The following is an 11,823-nucleotide window of genomic DNA, read 5'->3' on the forward strand; positions in this document are numbered from 1 at the left end:
GGTTCTGTTTGATACAGACAGGCAAAAACAAAATTACAACAATAAAATGACCATTACTACTGTTTGAAATGTCTCCAGTCCAGAACTACAACAAACTAGAGAGGCTGAGTGTCAAATGAGCATAAAATTACATAAAAGCTTCAAAGAAAATGTGGTTAAAATACAGCAAATGAGCAGCAAAAGGAAGAATTGACAGTGCATTCAGGAAGTATTCAGACACCTTTCACTTTTACCAAAAGTCTTTTTTTTTTCTCATGAATCTACAGTCAGCAGCCAATCATGACAACGTGAAAACAGATAATATTAAGTAGAAAAATGAAATATCACATTGACATAAGGTTTCAGATCCTTCACAACAACACTTAAAATGTTGCTCAGGTGCCTCCCAACCTATCTGGCACCTTTGCCCAAACCATGCCAGCCCCGCCCCTTTCTGAGTGAAAACATTCCTTAAAAATGAAGTGCAGTCAGTGGGAAAGTTCGGGTCATTAGGATTTAAAAGCTTACAATATGAAAACCGAATGGTTAAACAATTATTGAGAGCCAAAATCTAATGGCCAGTGAGATAAACATGTAATGTAGGCCATTTAAGAAAAAAATACTTTTATTGCAACAATATAAAAAAGACAAAATTATAGATGTACATGAGGGTGAGTTCAGACTCCCTCCATCAAACTGAACAAACAGTCCCATCGTGTGACTGGAGATGTCTTAAACCAACATCACATATCTTATGTGTGTTGGATCTTAACCCTTGAATGTGGTTAATAAGTTAGTGAGTGTTTGAAACAGCTTTTAACAGGCAGACCGACCACAACTCCTGCCATCACAGAGGGATGGCTAGCTTAAAGTGAAGTGACGTTGCACTGCTCTAATCTAGAGAAGACCTCAAAGCTGACGATACATATCTGCAGGCTCTGCAGGCAGTTCCTTTGACCCCACGGCTTGTTTTTTTTTCTCTTATATCATTGTCAGCTGTGATGCCTTCTATAGAGAGGTGTGTGCCTTTCTAAATCATGTCCAGTCAGTTTAACTTGCCACAGGTGGACTCCAATCAAGGTGTGGAAACATCTCTGCAACGATCAAGAGAGATGGGAGACACCTGAGCTAAATCTCAAGTGTTTAACAAAGGGTCAGAATACTTATGTCAATGTGATATTTCATTTTCATTATTTGATTATTTTGCACAAAAAATGAGATTTTTTTTTAATTAGAAGAGTCACAATGTCATAAAAAATTTGCACAAGGTAATGTATTAAAGTACTATGGACACTTGGAAGTGCAATGCAATACAGTCCCACATTCCTTATAAAACAACCTGTTGCCAAATTTTAAGCTTAAAAAGGTTTAAAAACATTATTAGAGAACAACCACCCACCTTTTCTTGCAAAGAAAGCACAGAAGAAGACAAGGAGCTGCTGTTAATGCTGAAGGCTGGTATAACTGAGCATGGACCACAATACAATATTTATAGTAACATCTTGTCAAATTCACGTGCTATTGTTTATTAATGACTGACGTCAGGTGACATCACACATCCTTGTCTGACAACAGTTTGATTATTACCACATCCTTGTTTAATTTAAAAATGAGGTTACCATGAATGCATTAGGCTTTTTTGATGAAGGTGTTCATTATAGATGTCATTCAAACAAGAAAAACTAGTGACATATGAGTACTGCACTTCACTCCATATTTTATTCTTTACATTTTTACATCTCTGCACCTCTATTTTTAGGTTTTAGGTGTTTGTACATGATGCCAAGTGTCACTCTGCATCATGGATATGTACCAAATAATACAGCACAGTGCGATGTGTGCAGTTTACCCTTCACCTTTTCTCTGTGGAGCCTCAAAGCCTGACATCTTGGCACAATTCCTAGGGCAGTGATCATCAACTGGAGGCCCAGGGGGCCACATCAGGCCCTCTACATCTTCCCATCTGGCCCGCAGAACCTAACCTGACATGTCAGATGGATTTGTTTCACACCTCCATCTGGAAAACCTCCCATAGACACTGTTTGAGAAAGGGCAGAGCCTTTGAACAAAAACTCAGAGGGTGATTGGATGAACGTTCTGTCTGTCACATCTTAACGGGCAACAAAACATGCAACGATTAGACCTTTACCAAATCCGATTGGGAGAAAGGCAAAAACATCATCCTTCGACACAATATCCCACACCATCCTCCTCAACCGCCTGTCTCACCATCTTGGCATCACTGGTACAGCTCTCTCCTGGTTTCACTCATATCTCTCACAAAGAAAACAGTTTGTTACCATCAGCACCTCTCACTCATCCCCCGCCCCAGTTCACCAGGGCATGCCTCAAGGCTCTGTTCTTGGACCTCTCCTTTTCACCATCTACATGCTTCCCCTTGGACAGATTATTCACAAACACGGTCTCAGCTTCCACTCTTGTGCAGATGACACCCAACTCTATCTCAGCACCAAACCATCCACTGAGCTTCCTCCCCACTCCCTGGCAAACTGCCTCCATGACATCAAAGCCTGGATGACATCTAACCAACTCAAACTCAACAGCAATAAAACAGAGCTCATGGTTGTAGCCCCCAAAGCGCTGCTGCAGAAGGTTGGAGATCTCATGCTCGATGTGGACGGGACCTCCATCTGTCCATCCTCCGAAACCTGGGTGTCACCAAATCTGCCTTCTATCATCTCAAGAACATCTCCAGACTCCAACCATCACTTCCTGATTCTGTGGCTGAAACACTCATTCATGCTTTCATAACCTCCTGCCTGGACTACTGTAATGGAGTCCTGTCTGGAGTTTCCAGCAAAACTCTGGACAGGGTTCAGTACGTCCAAAACTCTGCAGCTACACCCTGGCAACACATCACTCCGACCCTCATCCACCTCCATTGGCTCCCTATCAAGTCCCGTAACAACTACAAAGTCCTCCTCCTCACATACAAATCTCTCCATGCTCTGGCTCCCCAGTACCTTTCTGATCTCCTCCATCCATACACACCATCCCGCAACCTTCGATCTTCAGACACCGGCCTACTTTCCATGCCCAAAACCAAACTCCGAACCTATGGAGACAGAGCCTTCAGTGCTGCAGCTCCCACCCTCTGGAACACTCTTCCTGCAGACATTCGTAGCGCTCCATCTCTGGACATTTTCAAAAAACATCTCAAGCACCACCTGTTCACCACAGCCTACAGGCTTCACTAAACCACCCCTTACACTCATCCTACCCCTCACATAGTTTGTCCATGTCTATGTGTTCCTGTAAAGCATCCTTGGGTTTCTTGAAAGGCGCTATATAAATTCAAGATATTATTATTATTATTATTATCATTTCCTCAAAGAAAAAAAACTCACTGCTGTTCTTCGTTCTTCTTGTAACAAGGAAATGTCTTCAGGTTCTGATAAAACTGACGCTATAGCAGCATCCAGGCTAATCTCTTCCACCATAATTGCACCGGCCTCTTGTCGCTGCTTGCTTACGTCACGACTCCGCCGTGCCCAGGAATACTGCGTCATACTTCTGATTGGTCCAGTCACTTTCTTACAGGACCCATTGTGTTCAGATGGAAGCTTTACAAGATGGATTTGCCAGTCCATCTGCTTTGCAAGGTAACCCAGAACCATGATCATATTCAAGATGTACAAGGAAACATCTGTTCTGATATTTTATAACTCTCTACAGCTATAAAAAAAACTCCAAAAACAACTGAAAGAGTTTTATCAGAAATGATTTTATGATTCATTCATTTTTCAGAAAACCACCTACCAGCCATTACTAGCAAATATGATGCATGCTAAACACACATTTATTCGTCCATTCATGATTTTAAAAAAACTGACATTTGAGACTCTGGTCTCAGGCAAGTCTTGGTCTCAGACAGTGTGGTCTTGAGTACAACACTATAGCATGGTGGTGGCAGCATCATGCTGTGAGGGTGTTTTGCAGCAGCAGGGACTGGGAGACTGGTCAGGGTTGAGGGAAAGCTGAGTGGAGCATTAAAAACCTGTTCTTCAGTGCTCTGAACCTCAGACTGGGCTGCGAAAGCACAGAAGAAGACAAGGAGCTGCTGTTTATGTTGAAGGCTGGTATAACTGAGCATGGACCACAATATGATTTGTATAGTCACATCTTATCAAATACACGTGCTATTGTTTATTGATGACTGACGTCAGGTGACTTCACACATCCTTGTCTGATAACAGTTGGATTATTTTCACATCCTTGTTTTTTTCCTACTTTGCAAACATTCGGTTGTTTTAACAGTGTCCTCATTTAAACATGCAGCTCTACAGAAAGCGTACAGGACCAAATGAGAAAAATAGCAAAAAGTAACACACCAAAACACTCACAGAGACAGTTTTAAAGTAACGACCTGGTTATTGATCAGTTTATGCATTCATGTGAGAAGTCTGATACCTCCAGATAAGTCTGTCTTTGGGGGGAATAAAAGGAGAATCTTTCTGGGGCCCAAACACATAGAGGGGCCCATGACTGCTATTGCTATTTAGTAATAGACCGAGATTGATGATTATGAGTTAGGAGCAGGATTCTGAACTGGATGGGGTACGGGACGGGGGGTCAGTGGAGGTTTTTAAAGACAGAGGGGATATTTTCACAAGAACAGATGTTTGTGATGAGGTGTGCTGCAGAGTTCTGTGTGTACTGGAGTTTATTAAGGACTTTGGAAGATGTACCAGAGGATGCTATTGCTGTAATCTAGTTGGGAGGTGAAAAAGGCAAGGATTAGGGATTAAGCTGCAGGGAAGGAGAGTAGTGGGCCGATGAGGGCTATGGTTTTTAGGTGGGAAAAGGAGGTTTTAGTAAGTTGGGTGACGAGCTGCTCAAAGGAAAGGTGAGAATGCCAAGATTGCAGATGTGAGGGGAGGGAGATAGGGTGGAACTATCAGCTTTGAAAGTGAGGTTGTGGATGGATTTGGTGAATGATTTTGAGCCAATGATCTTGATTTCTGATCGATTGTAATCAAGTGAGAGGAAATGGTTGTTAGTTTTTTATGGCAGTGAGGCTGTTGTCAGTGGTGATGGAGGTTGAAGAAACGTGGAGCTGAATGATAAAAGAGACCATGATGGTGGATAATAAGACTGAGGTGAAGCAAGTATCGGAGGGGAACAAGCTCGACAAATTCATTTTAAAATTCCTATTACACATACAGGCATTATTTATTTCTTTTTATGGCTTTCCTCCTCAAGGACAAGGGGATGAAGTAAACCTGCTCCACCTTCTGGCAGAGGGTCATGGGTTAAAGAAACCCGACCTCAAATTTCAGTCAAAAGCAGAAATGTCAGGGACTAAAGCCCTTCTTCATTCTGCTTACATTGAAAAGAGGAATGCATTTAATATTCAATTTAGAGTCCTAAAATCATTGTACTACTTCCTTGGTATTTGTACATCAAGACCAACAGTATCATTCCAGAGAAGTGTTATTCCAGATAGATCTACGACCCATTTCTTGATTAGATACTCAATAGACGTTGGATTCTCAGCAAAGTGAATCCACATGATGAGAAAAACAGGTAAATCAATAATAATGTAAAACAACAACACAAGAGAGACAGAGAAATATTTTTTATCACTGCACACTGATGATGACTGAGAGATGAGTAAAACCATAAGATAATGGACTGATAGAGTTAACCCTCGCTCCCTTGTAATTTTTAGCTCCATCTCTCCTTGTTTGTCCAGAAAACAGACATGCAGAAAGGTGTTAATAAAATAATCATTTACCAACATTTTTTTTTTACGTTTTACTGCTTCAAATCTCTTCAACAACTTCAACCCTGACCACAAAAAAATGAATAAATAAAAAATTAAAAAAAAAAAAAAAAAAAAAAATTCAATGTTACACCCTTTTTATGCCAGTTATTGTAAACCATAACACTGGTATTTTTTATGGTAAAAAACACAAAAACACCATCATTCCCATATAAAATGATCTAGAAAAAAAAATATTTTTCACTAAATAGAGTCTGGGCAATGCCAATGATGAGTAGTAAAATTGATTTTGATGTATTTACATTTTTTCTGTAGTGCCCAATTTCATATTTTAGCTCCATCTGTCCTCGTTTGTCCAGAAAATGGACGTGCAAAAAAGTGGGATAAAATACTCATTTTTCTATTTGTTTTTTTTTTTTTTTAAACTTTCACTGCTTCAGATCTCTTCAACAACTTCAGCCCTGACTACTAAAAAAAAATAAAAATAATAAATTCAGTGTTACACCCTTTTCATGCCACTTACTGTACACTATGCCTATGACTTGGATTCAGTGAGATAGCATTTGTGCTAAACAGATGAGTCTATCGTTGTGTAAAACACGCCAGTTTTACCATCCTTTTCTCAAGCCTTGTCCTCTTCCAAATCATATGTGAGTGAGTGCATTTGTTCATGTTAGGTTTATTTTATGTACAGGCATAAAGAATCAGAGGATATATGTAGGATATGAATCAGGAACACGTGCTTTTCCACCTCTAACCAAAATGTGACAGTGATTACGCTCATTACGCAGATATATAAATTTACTGCATCTTTGAGATATGATATATTCTTACCTATTGATCAAAAGGACCCATGCATCCTCATGCATGTCCATCCACTTGCTGTGAAGTGAAGGCAACGTTGAAATTGTCCAAATGTCACTCTTTCTTAGTCCCAGGCTGCAGAACTCGGAGGTAACATTTTCAATTGTAAACACTCCACTTACAGCATGTCCGGCTGTAAACACAGACGCAGATTCTCACCTGAGCACACAAGTAGGAGCACACAAACCTTTCTTTACACATGTAGCCCGCTCTCAGACATCCATATCTAGTGGCATGAATAGGTTCATTTAATTCTGATGATGTTTAGTGGGTGAAATAGCGCTCCGAACGGCCTGAGTCCATGGAAGGTAAACAATGTCTGCGTTACAGAAGGGGTTAAAATAATGAGCTGGTGCGATCTGCTGGGTCATTGTGAAATGATGAAATTTAGATCCCTGGTGATCAACTGACAGCAATAAAATGGTTGTTATAAGTTGTTTTGGTGCCCTAGACACACAGTCAAAAAACGTGTTTTTAACGGAAGTCTATGTGTCCGATTTCGGACAAACAAGGATGGACGGGGCTATTTCACGTTAATCGGGTTCTATGTGCGACACTTTTTTTTTTTTTTTTTTTTTTTTTTTTTTTAAATGAAGAAATATAATAACTTTGGCCAAATCATCCGTTATGGTATTTCAGGTATCATTTTTTTTTTTTTATAACTCTCTACAGCTATTAAAAAACTCCAAAAACAACTGAAAGAGTTTCATCAGAAATGATTTTATGATTCATTCATTTTTCAGAAAACCACCTACCAGCCATTACTAGCAAATATGATGCATGCTAAACACACATTTATTCGTCCATTCATGATTTTAAAAAACTGACATTTGAGACTCTGGTCTCAGGCAAGTCTTGGTCTCAGACAGTGTGGTCTTGAGTACAACACTATAGCATGGTGGTGGCAGCATCATGCTGTGAGGGTGTTTTGCAGCAGCAGGGACTGGGAGACTGGTCAGGGTTGAGGGAAAGCTGAGTGGAGCATTAAAAACCTGTTCTTCAGTGCTCTGAACCTCAGACTGGGCTGCGAAAACACAGAAGAAGACAAGGAGCTGCTGTTTATGTTGAAGGCTGGTATAACTGAACATAGACCACAATATGATTTGTATAGTCACATCTTATCAAATACACGTGCTATTGTTTATTAATGACTGACGTCAGGTGACTTCACACATCCTTGTCTGATAACAGTTGGATTATTTTCACATCCTTGTTTTATTTCCTGTTTTTCAAATGTACATTCGGTTGTTTTAACAGTGTCCTCATTTAAACATGCAGTTCTACAGAAAGCGTGCAGGAGCAAATGAGAAAAATAGCAAAAAGTACACACCAAAACGCTCAAGTAATGACCTGGTTACTGATCCATTTATGCATTCATGTGAGAAGTCTGATACCTCCAGATAAGTCTGTCTTTGGGGGAATGAAGGGGAAAGCTTTCTGGGGCCCAAACACATAGAGGGGCCCATGACTGCTATTGCTATGAGTTATTTTCAACAGAAATTCTCAGCATTGCTTTGATAATTTTTAGAACACTTTTTCAAAACCTCAGACACTGTACAAGCTAAAAAGATACAAGACACAAGAAAGCAAGCACGCAAACAAACAAACAAAGGGAGATGACTGAGGTTGATGATTATGAGTTAGGAGCAGGATTCTGAACTGGATGGGGAACAGGACGGGGAGTCAGTGGAGGTTTTTAAAGACAGAGCTGATATTGTCATAAGAGCAGATGGGGGTGATGAGGTATGCTGCAGAGTTCTGTGTGTGTTGGAGTTTACTAATGACTTTGGAAGATGTACCAGAGGATGGGATGGTTGGTGAAAAAGGCAAGGATTAGGGATTAAGCTGCAGGGAAGGAGAGTAGTGGGCCGATGAGGGCTATGGTTTTTAGGTGGGAAAAGGAGGTTTTAGTAAGTTGGGTGACGAGCTGCTCAAAGGAAAGGTGATAATGCCAAGATTGCAGATGTGAGGGGAGGGAGATAGGGTGGAACTATCAGCTTTGAAAGTGAGGTTGTGGATGGATTTGGTGAATGATTTTGAGCCAATGATCTTGATTTCTGATCGATTGTAATCAAGTGAGAGGAAATGGTTGTTAGTTTTTTACGGCAGTGAGGCTGTTGTCAGTGGTGATGGAGGTTGTGGAAATGTGGAGCTGAAAGATAAAGGAGACCATGATGGTGGATAATAAGACTGAGGAGAAGCAAGTATCGGAGGGGAACAAGCTCGACGAATTAATTTCAAAATTCCTATTACACATACAGGCATTATTTATTTCTTTTTATGGCAGCAATATTGCGTTCCTCCTGAAGGACAAGGGGATGAAGTAAACCTGCTCAACCTTCTGGCAGAGAATGGTGGGTTAAAGAAACCTGACCTCAAATTTCAGTCAAAAGCAGAAATGTCAGGGACTAAAGCCTTTCTTCATTCTGCTTACACTGAAAATTAGAGGATTGCATTAAATCTTCAATTTAGATTAATTCATTTATCTTGCATTTATATGAACTTGCCCTTTATTACCGTTTATTGTCTGCATCCTGTTCTGAAGAAAGCGTCACATGTATTTGCTTACAGGGAAGTCCTAAAACTACTTCCTTGGTATTTGTACATCAAGATCAACAGTTTCATTCCAGAGAAGTGTTATTCCAGATAGATCTATAACCCATTTCATTGATTTAATACTGAATAAATGTTGGATTCTCAGCAAAGTGAACCCACATGATGAGAAAACCAGGGAAATCAATAATAATGTAAAACAACAACACAAGAGAGACAGAGAAATATGTTTTATCACTGCACACTGATGATGACTGAGAGATGAGTAAAACCATAAGATACTGATAGAGTTAAAGATGAGGTTACCATGAATGCATGAGGCTTTCTTTAACATTTCAAAGTTGATTTTAACCCCCAAAGTGTAATTTTAACTCCATTCTGAATGAAATGGTCTTCAGAGTTGGAGTTATTTGACAGTCTTGATCCACCAGTGTTAGTTTAACTCTGTGGGCGGAGCTTAGATCAAGAGCCTAAGCTCTGTCCAATGAGATTACAAATCTATGTCTTTAAACACCAGTCTTTGATGAAAGATCTGGTGTTAACTTAACAATGGTAAACATGCGCCAGCTATGGCAGACCCATTTAACAATGAGCTGCTATGATGCAGCCAGACCAAAGTCTGGATAAATTCATGTAGTCTGAGTGGTGCACAATATTGAAAGACACTTTGAAGTTTAAGGATGAACAAAGAAAAATACTTCAGATAACATACACTACCACTCAAAAGTTTGGGATCACTGGCAAATTTCTTTGTTTTCCAAAGAAAAATATTTTCATGCAATTCACAGTCAGTCATCAGCAACTGTCAGTCCTCCTGTATTAATATCCTAGTATGGCTGCTAATCCAAGTTAATCATGCTGCACAGCTAAAAACCATTTTACTAATAAGGGAGAAAAAGACTGGTTGAAGGTGTTGTGCACAGATGAGTCCTAGTCTGAGGTTTTTGGATCAAACAGAAGAACAAATGAAAAGATGCAAGAAGAGTGCTCAAAACCATCAGTCAAGCGAGGTGGAGACAGTGTGATGGTCTGGGGGGCTTTGGAGGTGGTAGAATAGGAGATTTGAAAAGAATGGAAGGGACCTTGGGGAAGGAAAGCTACCACAAAATGATGCCATGCCATACCCCGTGGACAGCACATGATTGGAGCCAGTTTCATCCTACAACAGGATAATGACCCAAAACACACTTCCACACCTCTGTCTATGAAATATTTAAAGAAGGAGCTGTCAGCCAGAATTCTGACTGTAATGGAGTGGCCAGCACAGTCTTTGGATCTGAACCCTACTGAGCTGTTTTGGGAGGAGCTGAAACGTACGCAACGAAGGAAGACTCCATCAAGCCAATCCATCTTGTAGGAGATAGTCCAGGAAGCATGGGGGGAAATCTCCTCAGATTACAATTAACAGCTAGGATGTCTAAGGTCTGCATGGCTGTAATTGTTGCAACAGGTTTTTCTTTTTCTATGAAGGCAAAGTTTAAAGAACATTTTTCATTGAAATCATTCATTCTAACCCTGACACTGTCAACATGTCAGTTCCTTCACTGTATTTCCCATTTAGACTAATTTCATGAGTGTTTTCATGGAAAAAAGAAAAATTCCAAGTGATCCCAAACTTTTAAGCAGCAGTGTAGGTTTGCCTGGTCCAGCCTAAAACTCCAAAACTTCCGTGTAATACAGCTGATATTTTCAGCAAATATGTCAGCAGTAATTGATTATCGGTAGACAATTAACTTTAAAGATTTATTTTTGGCTTTTTGTGCCTTTATTTGATAGAAAAGGACAGGATAGAGTCAAAAACAGGGACAAAAGAGTGGGGAGAGACATGATTGGTCGGATTCCAACCTGGGTCATCTGCGTACATGGGGCACGTTGTGAACCACTAGACCATCTGTGCCCCAGACAATTAACTTTTAAAGCTATTATCTACCAATATTGGTAACACATCCCTAGTTGTATTTGTTTTGGACTTTCTTGCATCATTTCTTAATAGGTTATATTTTTCCTTTTTTTTTATGGTGTTTCAGACCCTACTGAGTCTTTGCCCTCATTGGCCACTGTACATTTGTCTTTGTATGAGCAGCAGAAAAACAAACTAAATGGAGACGGTTATATGAGTTTTACTTTTACATGTTATCCTCCAACAAAATGACATATCCTCAATAATAATAGTAACTGCATATTAAATATACTGTGATGAGTGTAATTTATGAAATGGACTGCATATCATTAAGCTTTAAGTAATTTAAGATTATTCAGATTGTTTATAATTGTTTTAATAGTGATGAATGAACTTTAATGCAGGTAATTCCAATAATGATTAAGTTAAAATGCATGTTCAATGTACAGTTCAATGAAGTTTTGTTTAGGATCAGAAGAAAAAAGTGACAGACTGCGATGTTGAATAAATCCTAAAGTGCACATATAATCTTTGATATTTTGGCTCTTTTAGTGCTGTTTGCCTCAAAGAAGGCTGAAGTTTCACCATCTAGAAAGGATCTTTTTAGTCAAGTGCCCATTTTGAAGAATCTCCTAAAACACACAAGTAGAAATCTAAGTCACAGACATTTCTGTTTCAGATGTCTTTTACAATATTTGTTTATTTTGTCTGTATTTTGAAAAATAAAGTATTTGCAATGAACACAGCTCCTTTTCCATGAATGTGTGTTGAGAAATGAAAA

This window comes from Cheilinus undulatus, linkage group 8 (assembly GCF_018320785.1).
Source record: "Cheilinus undulatus linkage group 8, ASM1832078v1, whole genome shotgun sequence".
NCBI classification, from domain to species: domain Eukaryota; kingdom Metazoa; phylum Chordata; class Actinopteri; order Labriformes; family Labridae; genus Cheilinus; species Cheilinus undulatus.